Below are 19,008 nucleotides of genomic sequence, written 5' to 3' on the forward strand. Positions count from 1 at the left end.
CTCAACCAACTGAGCCACCCAGGCACCCCGAACTCTGTTTTATTTAAAAAAAAATTTTTTTTAAGTTTATTTATTTTTGGGACAGAGAGAGACAGAGCATGAATGGGGGAGGGTTAGAGAGAGAAGGAGACACAGAATCTGAAACGGGCTCCAGGCTCCGAGCTGTCAGCCCAGAGCCCGACGCGGGGTTGAACTCACGGACCGCGAGATCATGACCTGAGCCGAAGTCGGCCACTCAACCGACTGAGCCACCCAGGCGCCCCCTGAACTCTGTTTTAAAAGCTCTGTGTGCATGATTGATAACGTCTCTGTGACGCACCATGGTTAGCAATCAATGGCGTGCGTATCTTTCCCTTTAGTGACGTATGTTGAAACTTGGGGTTTATCAGATGTCGGTGCACGAGAGATTCTGTTAAGTGATACCTTTCTTTCACACAGAATTTCAACATATGTTACTAGAGAAAAGAGTGCTTGCACATTTCAGTACTATACACAGTCTTTCAAAGAGACATCATTCTACTGAATCAACCATGCTCCTGGTGGAGCTAAGTGTGTAGTTTAAACATATGTCACTAAAACCAGAGCATGTGGACCACAGAGTGCTAAACAGTATTACAAACACACATTTCTATACTGACTCAATCAAACACCACCTTCTTTTAAATGCACCTTCAACATATGTCATTAAAAAGTAGCACATATAGGGGCACCCGTGTGACTCGGTCGAGCAACCGACTTCAGCTCAGGTCATGATCTCGCAGTCTGTGAGTTCGAACCTCGCGCCGGGCTCTGTGCCGCCAGCTCGGAGCCTGGAGCCTGCTTTGGATTCTGTGTCTCCCTCTCTCTCTGACCCTCCTCTACTCGCACTCTGTCTCTCTGTCTCTCTCTCAAAAATAAAATAAACATAATTTTTTTTTTTTTACGAAGGTAGCACATGCATCACATAGGCCCAGACACAGATCCCTCATAGAGATCTGTTGAACATGAGTTTCAATATATGTGACTATAGAAAGGACTCTTTGCAACCACTCAGTACTAACCACTGTGTGTCCCAGAGCACCATACTGAATTGATCGTGCACCAAGATAGATGAAGCGCAGTGTTTTAACTTATGTCACTCGAGATGAAATTATATGCACCACATAGCGTCAGCACCATATGGACTCAATATGCTGGTTCCATATTGATTCTATATCCGTACCCGTGCACACATACGCACTGAGCTCTTTTAATAGTTTCATTATGTCACCCTAAAGAAAGAAGCCCACACACCACAAAAGCCTAAACTCAGAGACATCACTATGCTAAGTAAATAACAACACAGAGCTATGTTACTACAATATACAACAGCTATTCCTCAAGAAAGGACTCCAGGCACCACACAATCTTAAGCATAAAGCTTTTCACAGAGACACCACTCTACTGAGGACGACACGCACGTGACTAGCGTAAAAAACAGTTTCATCAGATGTTATCAAAGAAAGGGCCACATGCACTGTATAATGCTAAACACAGGGTTTCACGGGGACATCACCATGCTGAATCAGTCACATACCTAGCTCTGGTAACACAGAGCTTCAACGTTTTTCAATAAAGAATGAGCATATTTCTGCACAGCAAAGGAAATCATCAAGAAATGAAAAAGCAACCTCCCAAATGGGGAGAAAATAGTTGCAAACTGTCTATCTGATAAGGGGTTAATATACAAAATATATAAAGAATTCATACAACTCAATAGCCAGAAGAAGAAGAAGAAGAAGAAGAAGAAGAAGAAAGAAAGAAAAAGAAAAAGGAAAAAAATCAAACCAATTTTTAAAAAATGGCCAGAGGATCAGAACAGATTTTCCAAAGAAGACCTGCCAATGGCCAATAGGTACATGAAAAGCTGTTCAACATCACTGATCGTCAATGAAATGCAAATAAACCCCCCAGTGAGATAGACCACCATACCTATTAGAATGGCTAGAGTCAAAAAGACAAGAGATAAGTGTTGGTGAAGATGTAGAGAAAAGATGTAAATAAGTGTTGGTGAAGATGGGTTCAAGCCCCACATCAGGTTCTGTGCTGATAGCTCAGAGCCTGGAGCCTGCTTCTGATTCTGTGTCTCTGTCTCTCTCTGACCCTCCCCATTTGTGCTTTGTCTCTCTCTCTCTCTCAAAAATAAATAAACATTAAAAAAAAACTTAAAAGAAAAAGATATCTGTACATCCATGTTCATTGCAGCATTATTTACAATAGCCAAGATATGGAAACAACCTAAGCGTCCATCGATGGATAAATGAATAAAGAAAATGTGACATACACACACATGTGCATACAGTGAAATATTATTCAGCCATCAAAAAAGGAAATCCTGCCACTTGCAACAACATGGATGGACCTTGAGGGCATTGTGCTAAGCGATATAAGTCAGACAGAGAAAGCCACATACTGTATGATCTCACCTATATGTGGAATCCTGAAACACACACACACAGGGGGAGAAGCCAAGATGGAAGAACAGCATGGAAGTTGTGTTGTTGTTGTTTTTTTTTTTTTTTGCATCTTGCGTCCATGAGATACAACCAGATCAACACCAAGCCATCCTGCACACCTAGAAAACTGATCTGAGGATGAACACAACAATCTGCACAACCTGAACCACAGAATTCAGCAAGCATGTGGCGTGGAGAGGTGAACTGGGAGAGAGCGAAGCCACAGAGGGCAGGGAGCTGTTTTTGCTTGTGGAGAGAGGGTGGAGACGGGGGAAGAGTACAAGAAAAGCACCCCCCACCAAAAGCAGCTGGAGAGAAAGTGGGAAAGTGGAAACAGCCGCAGAGACTGAACTAAAACAGGACAAAGGAAGGAGAGGGTTTAAATTCCATGAAGACTCTATAAACAGGGGGAGCGCAGAGTCTGAAACTCCGCAGCTCGATACCTGGTGGTGCTCTGGTGGGAAGGGCGAATCCGCAAGAGTGGAGAGTGAGGTCTAGGTGTCCTCGGGCCAGCAGACCCTGGAGAACAACCACATTCACTGGTGCTGGACAAGGTCATTAAGGGTGAAGCCTGGCGCCAGATGTGTGTTGTGATTCTCCATAATCCCGGAAGCGCTGCTGCTACACGATCGCGTGAACTTTTTCTGGGGTGGGCTGGCACCTGGATGCAGTCTCTGGGCCTCGGCAGCAGCACGGTCCCTCGAAAGGTCCTGGATGAGGCAGGCACCTGGCCATTGCTCAGTGAGACCCTCCCACAGAGGGTCTGAGCGGGTTAAAGCCACAGTCCCTCAGAAGTGAGGGGTCGGGAAACACAGCCGCATCTGAGATAAAACTCAGGAGGGCGGGGCCACCTGGCAACCTGACAGCTTGGTCAAGGACTGTGCAAAAGTGGGGAGTGGATGGAAGCCAGAGACAAAAGACGGGTGCCCGATTGCTGGTCAGGGAGAGCACAGAGTTCTGATACTAGAGACTGGGTAGCTGGGTGACGCCATTTTCACCGCTCCCGTGCATGCACATAAGCACCTGCGATGCACCACAACAAAATCCACCCCAGTAAGCTGAGCAGCGCCATCTGGTGGAGAACGGAGCCATTACGGTAAGCCCCGGCCAACTGGGCAAACCTCATTCTTCAGGAACACAAGTCTCTCCACCTGCTTAGGTGCTTTAGCACTTTAGCACTTTAAAGTGCTTCATAGTTTGACTTCTAAGGGAAAACGAAGTAATTTCAATCATATTTCAGTCTGTTTGCTGATCCATCTATGCAATTTTCTTTTTTCTCTTTTTCATTTCTTTTTCTTGAATACAGAAAGAGAAAAAATTTATTTTTATTTTCAATTTTTATTAAAATATTTTTATTTTTTCTATTATATTTTTTACTTGTTTGTAAATTTTTCAAATTCTAATTTACTTCCAACATTTCATTTTATTCTATTTTATTGTATTCATTTTTTCAAGTTTTCAAACGTTTTATTCCCCCCCCCACCTTTTTTCTCTAATCTATTAAGCTTCTTTTGACACCCGATCCAAAACACACCTAACGTCTAGCATCATTTATTTGATTTTGTGTGTGTGTTGTTTTTAATTTTTTAATTTTTTTTACCTTATTCCTTTTCTTCCTTCAAAATGATGAAAACAAAGGAATTCACTCCAAAAGAAAGAGCAGGGAGAAAAGACAGCCAGGGACTTAATCAACACAGATACAAAGAAGATGTTTGAACCAGAATTTAGAATCACGATAATAAGAATACTGGCTGGGGTAAAAAATAGATTACAATCCCTTTCTGCAGAGATAAAGCAAGTAAAAGTTACACAGGATGGAATAAAAAATGCTGTAACTGAGCTGCAATCTCGAATGGATGCCACAGCGGCAAAGATGGATGGGGCAGAGCAGTGAATCAACGATATAGAGGACAAACTTATGGAGAATAATGAAGCAGAAAAAAAAAAGAGGGAAACTAAAGCAAAATAGCATGATTTAAGAATTAGAGAAATCAGTGACCCATTAAAAAAGAACAACATCAGAATGAGAGGGGTCCCAGAAGACGAAGACAGAAAAAGGGGTAGAGGGTTATGTGAGGAAATCATAGTGGAAAACTTTCCTAACCTGGAGAAAGACACAGACATCAAAATCCAGGAAGCACAGAGGACTCCCATTAGATTAAACAAAAACCTACCATCAACAAGGCATATCATAATCAAATTCACAAAATACTCAGGCAAGGAAAGAATTATGAAAGCAGCAAGGGAAAAAAGTCCTTAACCTATAAGGGAAGACAGATCAGGTTTGCAGCAAACCTACCCACAGAAACTTGGCAGGCCAGAAAAGAGTGGCAGGATATATTCAATGTGCTGAATCAGAAAAATTTGCAGCCAAGAATTCTTTATCCAACAAAGCTGTCATTCAAAATAGAAGGAGAGATGAAAACTTTCCCAGACAAACAAAAATTAAAAGAGTTCGTGACCACTAAACTAGCCTTGCAAGAAATGTTAAGGGGGATTCTCTGAGGGAAGAAAAGATGAAAAAAGAAAAAAGAAAAGAAAAGAAAAGACCAAAAGCAACAAAGACTAGAAAGGACCAGAGAACACCACCAGAAACTCCAACTCTACAAGAAACATAATGGCAATAAATTAATATCTTTCAGTACTCACTCTAAACGTCAATGGACTAAATGCTCCAATCAAAAGACATAGGGTAATAGAATGGATAAGAAAACAAGATCCATCTATATGCTCTTTACAAGAGACCCACTTTAGACCTAAAGACACCTTGAGATTGAAAGTAAGGGGGTGGAGAACCATCTATCATGCTAATGATTGACAAACGAAAGCTGGAGTAGCCATACTTATATCAGACAATCTAGACTTTAAAATAAAGACTGTAACAAGAGATGAAGAAGGGCATTATATCATAATTAAGGGGTCTATCCACCAAGAAGATCCAACAGTTGTAAACATTTCTGCTCCAAATGTGGAGGCACCCAAATATATAAGTCAATTAATCATAAACATAAAGAAACTCATTGATAATAATACCATAATAGTAGGGGACTTCACCACCCCACTTACAACAATTGACAGATCATCTAAACAGAAAATCAACAAGGAAACAATGGCTTTGAATGACACACTGGACCAGATGGACTTAACAGATATATTCAGAACATTTTATCTTAGAGCAACGGAATATACATTCTTCTCCAGTGTACATGGAACATTCTCCAGAACAGATCACATACTGAGGCACAAATCAGCCTCAACACGTATGAAAAGATAAAAATCATACCATGCATATTTTCAGACCACAATGCTGTGAAACTTGAAATCAACCACAAGAAAAAATTTGGAAAGGTAACAAATACTTGGAGACTAAAGAACATCCTACTAAAGAATGAATGGGTTAACCAAGAAGTTAAAGAGGAAATTAAAAAGTACATGGAAACCAATGAAAATGATACCTCCACAATCCAAAACCTCTGGGATGCAGCAAAGGCAGTCATAAGAGGAAAGTATATAGCAATCCAGGCCTTCCTAAAGAAGAAAGAAAGGTCTAGGTACACAACCTAGCCTTACAGCTTAAAGAGCTGGAAAAAGAACAGCAAACAAAACCCAAAACCAGAAGAATACCGGAAATAATAAATATATTAGAGCAGAAATCAATACTATCGAAACCAAAAAAAAATAGTAGAACAGATCAATGAAACCAGAAGCTGGTTCTTTGAAAGAATTAACAAAATTGATAAACCACTAGCTAGTTGGATCAACAAGAAAAAGGAAAGGACCCAAATAAATAAAATCAAGAATGAAAGAGAAGAGATCACAACCAACACAGCAGAAATAAAAACAGTAATAAGAGAATATTATGAGCAATTATATGCCAATAAAATGGACAATCTGGAAGAAAGGACAAATTCCTAGAAACATATAAACTACCAAAACTGAAACAGGAAGAAACAGAGAATTTGAACAGACCCAAAACCCGTAAAGAAATCGAATTAGTAATAAAAAATCTCCCCAAAAATAAGAGTCCAGGGCCAGATGGCTTTCCAGGGGAATTCTACCAAACATTTAAGGAAGAGTTAACACCTATTCTCTTGAAGCTGTTCCAAAAAATAGAAATGTAAGGGAAACTTCCAAATTCTTTCTATGAGGCCAGCATTACCTTGATTCCAAAATCAGACAAAGACCCCACTAAAAAGGAGAACTATAGACCATTTTCCCTGATGACCATGGATGCAAAAATCCTCAAGAAGATACTAGCCAACTGGATCCAACAATACATTAAAAGAATTATTCACCACGACCAAGTGGGATTTATACCTGGGATGCAGGGCTGGTTCAATATCCGCAAAACAATCAATGTGATTCATCACATCAATAAAAGAAAGGACAAGAACCACAAGATCCTCTCAACAGATGCAGAGCAAGCATTTGACAAAATACAACATCCTTTCTTGATAAAAACCCTCAAGAAAGTAGGGATAGAAGGATCATACCTTGAGATCATAAGATCATAAACGCCATCTAATGCTAATATCCTCAATGGAGAAAAACTGAGAGCTTTCTCCCTAAGGTCAGGAACAAGACAGGTCAGACAACACAAAGAAATAAATGGCATCCAAATTGGCCAGGAGGAGGTCAAACTTTCACTCTTTGCAGATGACATGATACTGTATGTGGAAAACCCAAAAGATTCCACCAAAAAACTGCTATAACTGATCCATGAATTCAGCCAAGTTACAGGATATAAAATCAATGCACAGAAATTGGTTGCATTCCTATACACCAACAATGAAGCAACAGAAAGAAAAATCAAGGAATTGATCCCATTTACAATTGCACCAAAAACCATAAAATACCTAGGAATAAATCGAACCAAAGAGGTGAAAAATCTCTACACTGAAAACTATAGAAAGCTTATGAAAGAAATCGAAGAAGACACAAAAAAAAAGGAAAACGATTCCATGCTCCTGGATAAGAAGAACAAATATTGTTAAAGAACAAATATTGTTAAAATGTCAATACTACCCAAAGCAATCTATATATTCAATGCAATACCTATCAAAATAACACTAGCATTCTTCATAGAACTAGAACAAACAATCCTAAAATTTGTATGGAACCGTAAAAGACCCTGAATAGCCAAAGCAATCTTGAAAAAGAAATCCAAAGCAGGAAGCATCACAATCCCGGACTTAGAGCTGTATTACAAAGCTGTAATCATCAAGACAGTATGGTACTGGCACAAGAACAGACACTCAGATCAATGGAACAGAATACAGAACCCAGAAATGGACCCACAAACGTATGGCCAACAGATCGTTGACAAAGCAGGAAAGAATATCCAATGGAACAATGACAGTCTCTTCGGCAAGTGGTGCTGGGAAAACTGGACAGCGACATGCAGGAGAATGAACCTGGACCACTTTCTTACATCATACACAAAAATAAACTCAAAATGCATGAAAGACCTCAATGTAAGACAGGAAGCCATCGAAATGCTCGAGGAGAAAGCAGGCAACAACCTCTTTGACCTTGGCCTCAGCAACTTCTTACTCAACACATCTCCGGAGGCAAGGGAAACAAAAGCAAAAATGAACTACTGGGACCTCATCAAAATAAAAAGCTTCTGCATAGAGAAGGAAACAATCAGCAAAACTAAAAGGCAACTGATGGAATGGGAGAAGATATTCACAAATGACATATCAGATAAAGGGTTAGTATCCAAAATCTATAAAGAACTTCTCAAACTCAACACCCAAAAAACAAATAACCCATTGGAGAAATGGGCAAAAGACATGAATAGACACTTCTCCAAAGAAGACATCCAGATGGCCGACTGACACATGAAGAAATGGTCAACATCACTCCTCATTAGGGAAATGTAAGTCAAAACAGCAATGATATACTTCACACCTGTCAGAATGGCTAACATCAACAACTTAGGCAACAAAAGATGTTGGTGAGGATGTGGAGAAAAAGGAACCCTCTTGCTCTGCTGGTGGGAATGCAAACTGGTGCAGCCACTCTGGAAAACAGTATGGAGGTTCCTCAAAAAATTAAAAATAGAACTACCCTACGACCCACAATTGCACTACTAGGTATTTATCCAAGGGATACAGGTGTGCTGTTTTGAAGGGACACATGCACCCCAATGTTTACAGCAGCACTATCAACAATAGCCAAAGTATGGAAAGAGCCCAAATGCCCATCGATGGATGAATGGATAAAGAAGATGTGGTATATATATATACAATGGAGTATTACTCGAGAATCAAAAAGAATGAAATCTTGCCGTTTGCAACTATGTGGATGAAACTAGAGGGTATTAAGCTAAGCAAAATTAGTCAATCAGAGAAAGATAAATATCATACGACTCCACTGGTATGAAGAATTTAAGATACAAAACAGATGAACATAAGGGAAGGGAAGCAAAAATAATATGAAAACAGAGAGGGAGACAAAACATAAGAAACTTAGATATGGATGGGGCACCTGTGTGGCTCAGTCGGTTGAGCGTCCGACTTTGGCTCAGGTCATGATCTCGCGGTTGACGAGTTCGAGCCCCTCGTCGGGCTCCGTGCTGATGGCTCGGAGCCTGGAGCCTGCTTCAGATTCTGTGTCTCCCTCTCTCTCTGCCCCTCCCCACTCATGCTCTGTCTCTCTCTGTCTCAAAAATAAATAAACATTAAAAAAATTATTCAAAAAAGAAAATTAAATATGGAGAGCAAACAAAGGGTTACTGGAAAGTTTTGGGAGGGGGTGTGGGCTAAATGGGTAAGGGCATTAAGGAATCTACTCCTGAAATCATTGTTGCACTATATGCTAACTAAACTTGGATGTAAATTTAAAAAAAAAAAAAAAAAGAACATGATAAAAATAAAAAATAAAATAAAATAAAATAAAATTAAATTAAATTAAAAAACACACACAACAAAAAAAACAAAAACTGAGTCCATAGATACAGAGAACAGATTGGTGATTGCCAGAGGTGAGTGGTAGGAAATGGTCAAAATGGGGGAAGATGGTCAAAAGATTGCACAACTCCCAGTTAAAAATAAATAAGCCTTAGAGATGTAATATGCAGCATAATGACTATAGTTAACATACTGTATTATATATGTGAAAGCTTCTAAGAGGGTATATCTTTTTTTGATGTTGATTTTTGAGAGAGAGAGAGAGCGAGCGTGAGCAGGGGAAGCAGAGAGACAGGGGAACAGAGGATCCAAAACAGGCTCTGCACCGACAGCAGAGAGCCCAATGGGGGGGCTCGAACTCACAAACTGTGAGATCATGATCTGAGCTGAAGTCGGACGCTTAACCGCCTGAGCCACCCAGGCACCCCTATATCGCAATTTTTATTTTATTTTATTTTTTTATTAAAAAATTTTTTTTCAAATGTTTATTTATTATTGAGAGACAGAGACACAGAGTGTGAGCAGGGGAGGGGTAGAGAGAGGGGGAGACACAGAATGTGAAGCAGGCTCCAGGCTCTGAGCTGTCAGCCCAGAGCCCGACACGGGGCTTGAACTCACAGAGTGTGAGATCATGACCCGAGCCGAAGTCGGTCGCCTAACCAACTGAGCCACCCAGGCGCCCCTATATCTCAATTTTTAAATAGAACCAGGGAACAAGAGAAGAAGCCCAGGCAGCTCAGGCTGCTAAACACAGCGCTTCCCTGACATGGTACTGATTCAATCACGTGCGGGCTCAGATGCAGAGTTTTGTGACTTAGATAGTAACACACTACATACTAAGTAAAGAATATTTTAGTTACATGTTACTAAAAACAGAGCAACCCCCCACCCTCTCCAAAACACAGTGTTTCACAGATCTATCACCCCTGCATCAATCCTGCAAAGAGCTCAGTTAGACACTGTTTCCACATAGGCAACTAGAGAAAGTTGGACACCTATGACACCGCGGCTAAACGGTAAAACAAGCTTTAGAAGAGAGGTCGTTAGGCTGACTTTATTCCAGAGGGGGCTTGCGGGACACAGGTTTCAATCCATGGCACTAAGCCAAAGAGCCCATATGCTAAACATTTCTCCACGACATCGCTGTTCTGAGTCAACTATGCACCCAGCTCCGGTGGGATGGTTTCCACGCATACCAATAAGAGAGGAAAGAACACCTGCTAACCAGAAATTCACAGAGATGTCACTGCACTGACTCAACCTCTCCCAGAGCTCTTTCAAACGTGGAGTCTCAGGGCGCCTGCGTGGCTCAGTTGGTTAAGCATCCAGCTTTGGCTTGGGTCATGATCTCACAGCTCATGGGTTCGAGCCCCGCGTCCGGCTCTGTGCTGACCGCTCGGAGCCCGGAGCCTGCTTCGGATTCCGTGTCTCCCTCTCTCTCTGCCCCTCCCCCACTGCACTCTGTCTCTGTCTCTCTCTCAAAAATAAATAAAAACCATTTAAAAATTTTTAGAAAAACACTGAGTTTCGACACATGTCGCAAATGACAAAATACGCGAGTCACACAACGTTAAACACGGTGGATATCACTATATTTCATCATTCATGCACCTAGTCCTTCAAACGCAGAGTGCCAACTCTGATCACTAAAAACAGAGTGCACACACAACCGTGTGCTAACGTCACTAAAGAGGAGTAAATGATGCATAAATTCTTTTTTTATATGTTGAAAAATTTATATTTAGATTTAGCCAGCTGGGCTTAGCTCAGATGATCCCAATTTTGCTGGCAACGTCCAAAGCATCATAGTCAGGAGTCAGCCGAACATATGCCTTCTTCTCTCCATCGGGCCGGATCAGCGTGTTGACCTTGGCCACGTCAGCGTCCTAGAACTTCTTCGTAGCCTGTTTGATCGGGTGCTTGTTGCCCTGGACGTCCCCAGTGAACACAAGTGTGCTGTGTTTTTCTATTTTCTTCATGGCCGACCCGGAAGTCAGGGGGAACTTGGTGATGGCATAGCGGTCAAGCTTGTATCTCCTGGGGGTGCTCTTTGGAGGCTATTTGGGCTGCCTTCGGAAGGTGGATGCAGATCTTGTTCGTATGTGACTTTGGACACCTTTCAGCACAGCTTTCTCGGCTTTCAAAGCCTTTGCGGGCTTTGGCTTTGGGAAGGGCAAGGGCTTCCTCCTTCTCTTTCAGTTCCATCCTCCTGAAAGGGCCATGATGCACCAATTCTTAATCACAATGGTTCCCAGAGACTTCACCACGACAAAGAAAACATGCACCTAGTTCTGGCAGGACAGAGTCTCAACAGATGTCAGCAAGGGACATGCGTGACAGAGAACTGAACACAGCGATTCAGTCATCGCCGTACTGAATCGGTCACGCACAGAGCTCTGATGAACAGAGTCTCAATATATGGCGATAAAGAAATGAGTACACACGCACACCGTGTCGCACGCATCCTTCCACACGGTCATCTATGTACCAAGCCGGTCACCACCTGTCGTACTTGTGTGAAGAGTTTCAACGTATGGCACGAGGTCAGGAGCAAATGTACCACACAGGGCTCCACGGAATGCATCAGGCAGACGTCGTATACGAAATATTCAGGCCCCCAGCTCTGTTCTGCAAAGTTTCCACTCCTGGAAAGGAGTATGTGCATAAACACGCTCTTTTACAGGGATGTCCCTCCAAGGAATAAATCACACGCGCTGGCCTATTATTCCAATGCCAACATGCGTCAGTTGGTGACATGCACCATGCATTTCTAAGCAGTTTTTCACAGAGACTTCACTTTCTGGAATCAATCATGTACCCAAGCTTTATATATATATATATATATATATATATATATATATATATATATATATATTAATATATATATTTATATATATAAATATATATATATTATATATATAAATATATATATATTTATTTATTTAAATGATGGTTTCTAGATCATAGGATAGTTTTTCCTTTTAATTTTTTCAATGTTTACTTATTTTAGAGACAGACAGAGACAGAGTGTGAGCGGGGGAGGGGGAGAGGGAGAGGGAGACACGGAATCCGAAGCAGGCTCCCGGCTCCGAGCTTTCAGCCCAGAGCCCGATGTGGGGCCCGAACCCACGAGACACAAGATCACGACCTGCGCCAAAGTCGGACGCTTTCCCCACCGAGCCACCCAGGCGCTCCCCTACTCTATTTTTAAAACGCTTTAAGCATGCGCCACCAAGAAAGGTATACATCCGTTGCAAGTTGCTAAACACTGTAGGTGTGTCCGTGATTCGGTACAGTGCTGTCTCTGATACACTGTGGTTAGTGCCGTGTGGCACATGCACCTTTTGTTCAGGGACACGTGCTGCAACTTGGCTTTTAAGAGCGAGGCGTGTGATTGATTCAGTATATGATTCCTCTGTGAAGCAGTGTTTTCAGCACTGGGTGGTGCACGAATGAATTGCTTTGTTGAGATATGTGCGAACGCTGCGTTTAACAGGGCATGGTGTGTAATAGCTTTGTGAAACACTGTATTTAGTTGTACTGTTTCACGGATGTACTTGCTTAACAGTATGTGTTAAAACTTGGCGTTTAACAGAGTCCAGTGTATTTAGATTCTGTGTAGCATGTCTCTGTGTTTAACACTAGTATGGTGGGATATGTGTAGACCTTTCCTTAATGACATATGTGAAAATTCTGTGTTCAGGGCCCTTGGGTGGCTTGGTCTGTTAAGCATCCAGACTGTCGACTTCGGCTCAGGTTGAACTCACGGGTTTGTGAGTTTAAGCCCCGCATCGGGCTCCATGCTGACAGTGCAGAGCCTGATTGGGATTCTCTCTCTCTCTCTCTCTCTCTCTGCTTCTCCCCCTCTTGCACACGCCTGCTCTCTCTCACTCAAAATAGATAAATAAACATTAAAAAAAAAAAGAAATTATATGCAAGAATCAAATGGTGGGGGGGTTGCCTGCGTGGCTCAGTCAGTTGAGCATCCGACTTTGGCTCAGGTCATGGTCTCAGAGTCTATGATTTCAAGCCCCTCATTGGGCTCTGTGCTGACGGCTCAGAGCCTGGAGCCTGCTTTGGATTCTCTGACTCCCTCTGTGTCTGCCCCTCCCCTGCTTGTGCGCACTCTCTCTTTCTCTATCAAAAATAAATCAGCATTAAAAAAAAAAAGACATACTGAAGAATATTCTTCAGGCTGAAAGCAACTAAACTCAGATGGGAATTCATACACACACACACACACACACACACACACAAACAGAACTGATAAAGGTATCTCTAATCATAAAAAATTATATAAATGCATATTTCATCTACTCTTTTCCCTTAACTGATTTACAAATTAAGTTTTAAATCGATGATCAACATATAAGAGCTGAATCCATGAAACTTTTAGGAGAAAACATAGGGGTGAATCTTCACGACTTTGGATTTAGCAGTCGATTCCTATATAACACCAAAAGCACAAGTAACAAAAGAAACACAGATAAATTGGACTCCATAAAAATTAAAAATGTCTATGCATCAAAGGACACCATTAAGAAAGGGCAAGGACAACTTATAGCAGGAGAAAAAACATTTACAAATCATATATTTGATAAAGGTCTAGTATCTAGAATACATAAAGAACTCTTCTCCAAAGAAGATGTATGAATGGCCAATAAGCCTATGAAAAGATGCCCAGCATCATTAATCATTAGGGGGATGCAAAATGAAGATCACAGTGAAATATCATTACAACCTATGAGAATGGCTATTAGTAAACAAAACAAAACAAAACAAAACAAAAACACAGGGCTACCAAGGGTTTGGAATAGTTGAATCCCTTGTGCACCGCTGGTGGGAATGGAGAACACTGCTGACTACAGACAAAATGGTGGTTCCTGAGAACATTAAATACAAAATTAATATACGATATTCATAGCAGCATTACCAACAACAGGTGGAAATGTCAAATATCCACCCACAAATGAACGGAGAAACAAATACGTATATACACACGATGGAATATTATTTTTTTTTTAATTTTTTAACATTTATTTATTATTGAGAGACAGAGACAGAGCATGAGCGAGGGAGGGGCAGAGAGAGAGGGAGACACAGAATCCGAAGCAGGCTCTGCGCTCCGAGCCGTCAGCACAGAGCCCGACGCGGGGCTCGAACTCACGGACCACGAGATCGTGACCTGAGCCCAAGTCAGACGCTTAACCGACTGAGCCACCCAGGTGCCCCGACAATGGAATATTATTAGGCCATAAACAGGAATTTGATTTTGACACGTGGTAGAACAGGGATGACCCTTGAGAACATTATGCTAAGTGAAATAAGCTAGACACAAAAGAATGAATACTGTCTGATTCCACTTATATGAGTACCTAGAATAATCAGATTCATAGAGACAGAAGGGAGGGTGGTGGTCACCAGGGGCTGGGGGAGAGGGAAGGATGGGAAGATATGATTTAATGGGTCTGAAGTTTCCGTGTGAGATCATGAGAAAAGTCCTGGAGATGGATGGCGGTGACGTCTGCACGAGAACGTGAATGTACTCAATGCCACAGAATTGTACACTGGGAGTTAAAATGGTCAAGCTTATGTTATGTGGATCTTACCACCATAAAAATAAATAGATTTTTTAACTGAAAAAGAAATGTTAAAGGGTGTTGCGTGAATTGCAACTCGCAATCCATTGCTGCATCGTGGGGAAAGGATACAGGGCTGGGCTGGGAGGAGATGTCTGCTGCAATCCCCTCTCTTCTGCTGAGGGAGGGTGGGTTACAGACAGGGCTCAGCCCTCAGTAGAAGGTGAGGTCTGACCACCTCTTTGTTTAAAAAAGCCGCACCCTTGGGGCGCCTGGGTGGCTCAGTCGGTTGAGCGTCCGACTTGGGCTCAGGTCACGATCTCACGGCTCGTGAGTTCGAGCCCCGCGTCAGGCCCTGTGCTGATGGCTCAGAGCCCGGGGCCTGCTTCGGATTCTGTGTCTCCCTCTCTCTCTGCCCCTCCCCTGCTCGTGCTCTCTCTCTCAAAAATAAATAAAGATTAAAAATAAATAAATAATAAAAAGCCCCACCCTTGTGGAATTAGAAGATAATCTCTAGATTCCGGAAGGAGTTGGCTATATAGACATTAAAGCTAACGGCAATGCTTCCATCCATGGTAGGTGTGAGGGGAGCGGGGGAGGCTGGCTGAGTTCTACAGGAGATGGAGGGGAAATAGGTCTGTGAGCCTTTCTGCTTCACTTGGAGAATGAGCCTGCCCTGAGCCAGCCTGGCCCACTTGGATGGCTTAAGGAGCCGCAGTAGTGGCTGTGACACTTGGGGCCCTGCCTGGCGAGGTGCTGTGCCTAAACCCTTGAAGACTGTGGCCAGCACAGCCTGCCCTACCCCCACCGCCTGGACCCAGCTCCCATCTGACCCACTCCGCCCAGCTCATGCCAGGGAAGAAGTGGTAAGGACCAGAGGGGCAGTGGGCAGGGCTGAGTGCAGACAGGCATGCTCCTGGCCGGCTGCAGTCCTCTTACAGGGCCCAAATTAGTTTGGCCTCCTGGGAAGATCTGCATCTCTGGAGCCCAGATCTTGAGCTGTGGATGGGATGATTTACGATAGTAACAATTAAGAATGGTAAACAGTCCCTGTTTGTGGCCAGCTCCCTTTGAAAGAGAATGCTCCTAGGTTTTTTTTTGCGTCTGGGGAAACTGAGACAGGGAGAGCAACAGTGTATGGGACACGGGCACACAGCTGGTAAGTGGCCCAGCTAGAACCCTGGCCACGCCCGCTCCACAGCCCCTGTGCTAGGCAAAAAAAAAAACCTGTTACAGGATTTGGGCATTGGGTGGGTCATTTGGTCCAGATGGAGTGCTATTAGAAAGCCGGCAACATGGGGCGCCTGGGTGGCTCAGTCGGTTGAGCATCCGACTTCAGCTCAGGTCACGATCTCGCGGTCCGTGAGTTCGAGCCCCACGTCGGGCTCTGGGCTGATGGCTCGGAGCCTGGAGCCTGCTTCCGATTCTGTGTCTCCCTCTCTCTCTGCCCCTCCCCCGTTCATGCTCTGTCTCTCTCTGTCTCAAAAATAAATAAACGTAAAAAAAAATAAATAAATAAAAAAAAAAAAAAAAGAAAGCCGGCGACAGTTTTATCATTGGGCACTTCGTGGGATGGACAGTGGGCTTATTTGCATCCGTTCTTAGATGAAATTATGAAGCGGCTTTGTTTTGTTTCATTTTTACCCCTGGTCTCAGAGTAACCCTCTGAGGCTGGTAAGTCTATGAAGGTCCTTACATCCAACAGAACAAAATGGCCTGGCTGTGAGCCTCAGACGGGCTCATGATCATGCTGAGATCTAGCTACAACTGTTAGATCAGTTCCAGATGTCAGGGGCTGCTTTTCCCCTCTCAGTTTCTCTTTTGGCCAAGGACAGATGACGTCAGGCTCCAGGACATGAATTCATGATGTCTAGATTTTCACTCTTGTCAAGATGTTGTTGATTAAGATCAAAAGCCTGTGCATCGAACATACTCCATAGTTGACCCAAGGTCAATCTCTGTTTTTCTCTCTGTCGTAGGACCTGATGTGACAGTGACCACGCAGTAGCATTTAAAACTCTGGACAGGACAGGGGCGCCTGGGTGGCTCAGTCGCTTAAGCGTCCGACTTCAGCTCAGGTCATGATCTCACAGCTCAAGGGTTCGAGCCCCGTGACGGGCTCTGTGCCGACAGCTCAGAGCCTGGAGCCTGCTTCGGATTCTGCGTCTCCCTCTCTGCCCCTCCCCGACTCACGCTCTGTCTCTCTCTCTCTCTCAAAAATAAATAAACATTAAAAAACTTCTTTTTAATAAAAAAAAACCACAACTCTGGACAGGACATATAAATCAACAGTAACATAGGCAATTAACACAAACAAAATGACTATTAACGCCGGTAATAGGTCTCCAAGCCAATAGGTCCCGCAACCTAGTGGGTCTGTTTTAGAGAGTCAGGTCTTTTCCTTTAGCCAATCATGGACCTTTCTACTTGCCCCATAGCACTTACATAGGTATCACAAGATGTGCTTTAGCCTTAGCTCCCCTTGACTGGCTAGGAGCAAATCAAAGCTTACAGGATTGCCATGGCTACGTTAGCTGATGCATTTAGATTGGTTTGTTGGGCCTTCAGAACAGAAGGGTCCTCTTTTATGACTTTGGTGAAGGTTAGAGGAAAGTGTGAACACGTTTTCTAGTTGTTTCGTTCCCTTTGTGGTCGTTGTATTTTGGGGGAGTGTGCAGGAAATGAGAACCGATGATCCTTCTGAAAGCTTTGAAGAATAATTTGTGTTTCTTTTGTTTTAGGAATTTCTGGATGTCCCTTTTAGGACGCATGATTGACTAGAGGGGTGGTGGTTTTAAATATCTGGATACCTCTAGGGGCGCCTGGGTGGCGCAGTCGGTTAAGCGTCCGACTTCAGCCAGGTCACGATCTCGCGGTCCATGAGTTCGAGCCCCGCGTCAGGCTCTGGGCTGATGGCTCGGAGCCTGGAGCCTGTTTCCGATTCTGTGTCTCCCTCTCTCTCTGCCCCTCTCCCGTTCATGCTCTGTCTCTCTCTGTCCCAAAAATAAAATAAAAAACGTTGAAAAAAAAAATTAAAAAAAAAAATATCTGGATACCTCTAACCATTACTCAGGTTACACAGAATAAATGAGAATGTGGTAGACAAGTATAAGCCTGATGTCCATATGAGAAGTAATATCCTAGTGAAGTTTATATTATATTAGGAGGATAAATATCATTTCTTATAATAGGAATGAGCCAATTAGGACTGTGTTTCTAGATTTATGGTGTCTTGAGTCTTCGTGGATACCAATACAATATTTAAAATTGGCCTTTGGGGGCACCTGAGTGGTTCAGTAGGTTAAGTGTCCGACTTTGGGGTCACGTCATGATCTCATGGGTCATGAGTTGGAGCCCCGCTTCAGGCTCTGTGCTGACAGCTCGGAGCCTGGAGCCTGCTTCAGATTCTGTCTCCTTCTCTCTTTGCCCCTCCCCCACTTGCGTTCTGTCTGTCTCAAATATAAATAAACATTAAAAATTTTTTTTTAATTGGCCTTTTGCTTAGTGCCCCTAAGGAAGCTTTTTTCTTTTTTTTTTTTTTTTCCCCAGAAATCTGATTTGGAACTTGTAGACTGAATAGTCATTGGCACTCACGCAGAGCTGGGAAAAAATCCAGCATGGAAAGAGGCCTTGTAGTACACGAGACTAGATATTGTCTTTCTCGAAAGACTGCTGTACTTTGTTCTGGAAAACAGCTAAGCTACTAGAGATCCATTTGATCCTTTCAAGCTGTTTGTTAGAAGAAAATCCCACACTCTTTAAAGGAATTCAACAACATTTGGGACCTGACAATGGGACCTCACAAGGTCTAGCATTCGATTAAAAATCAGTAGGCCTTGGGGTGCCTGGGTGGCTCAGTTGGTTCAGCACCAACTTCGGCTCAGGTCATGATCTCACAGCTCATGGGTTCAAGCCCCGTGTCAGGCTCTGTGCTGACAGCTCAGAGCCTGGAGCCTGCTTCAGATTCTGTATCTCTCTCTCTCTCTCTCTCTGTCCCTCCTCTGCTCGCACTCTCTCAAAAATAAATAAACGTTAAAAAAT

Source organism: Panthera tigris, chromosome E1 (assembly GCF_018350195.1).
Source record: "Panthera tigris isolate Pti1 chromosome E1, P.tigris_Pti1_mat1.1, whole genome shotgun sequence".
NCBI lineage: Eukaryota > Metazoa > Chordata > Mammalia > Carnivora > Felidae > Panthera > Panthera tigris.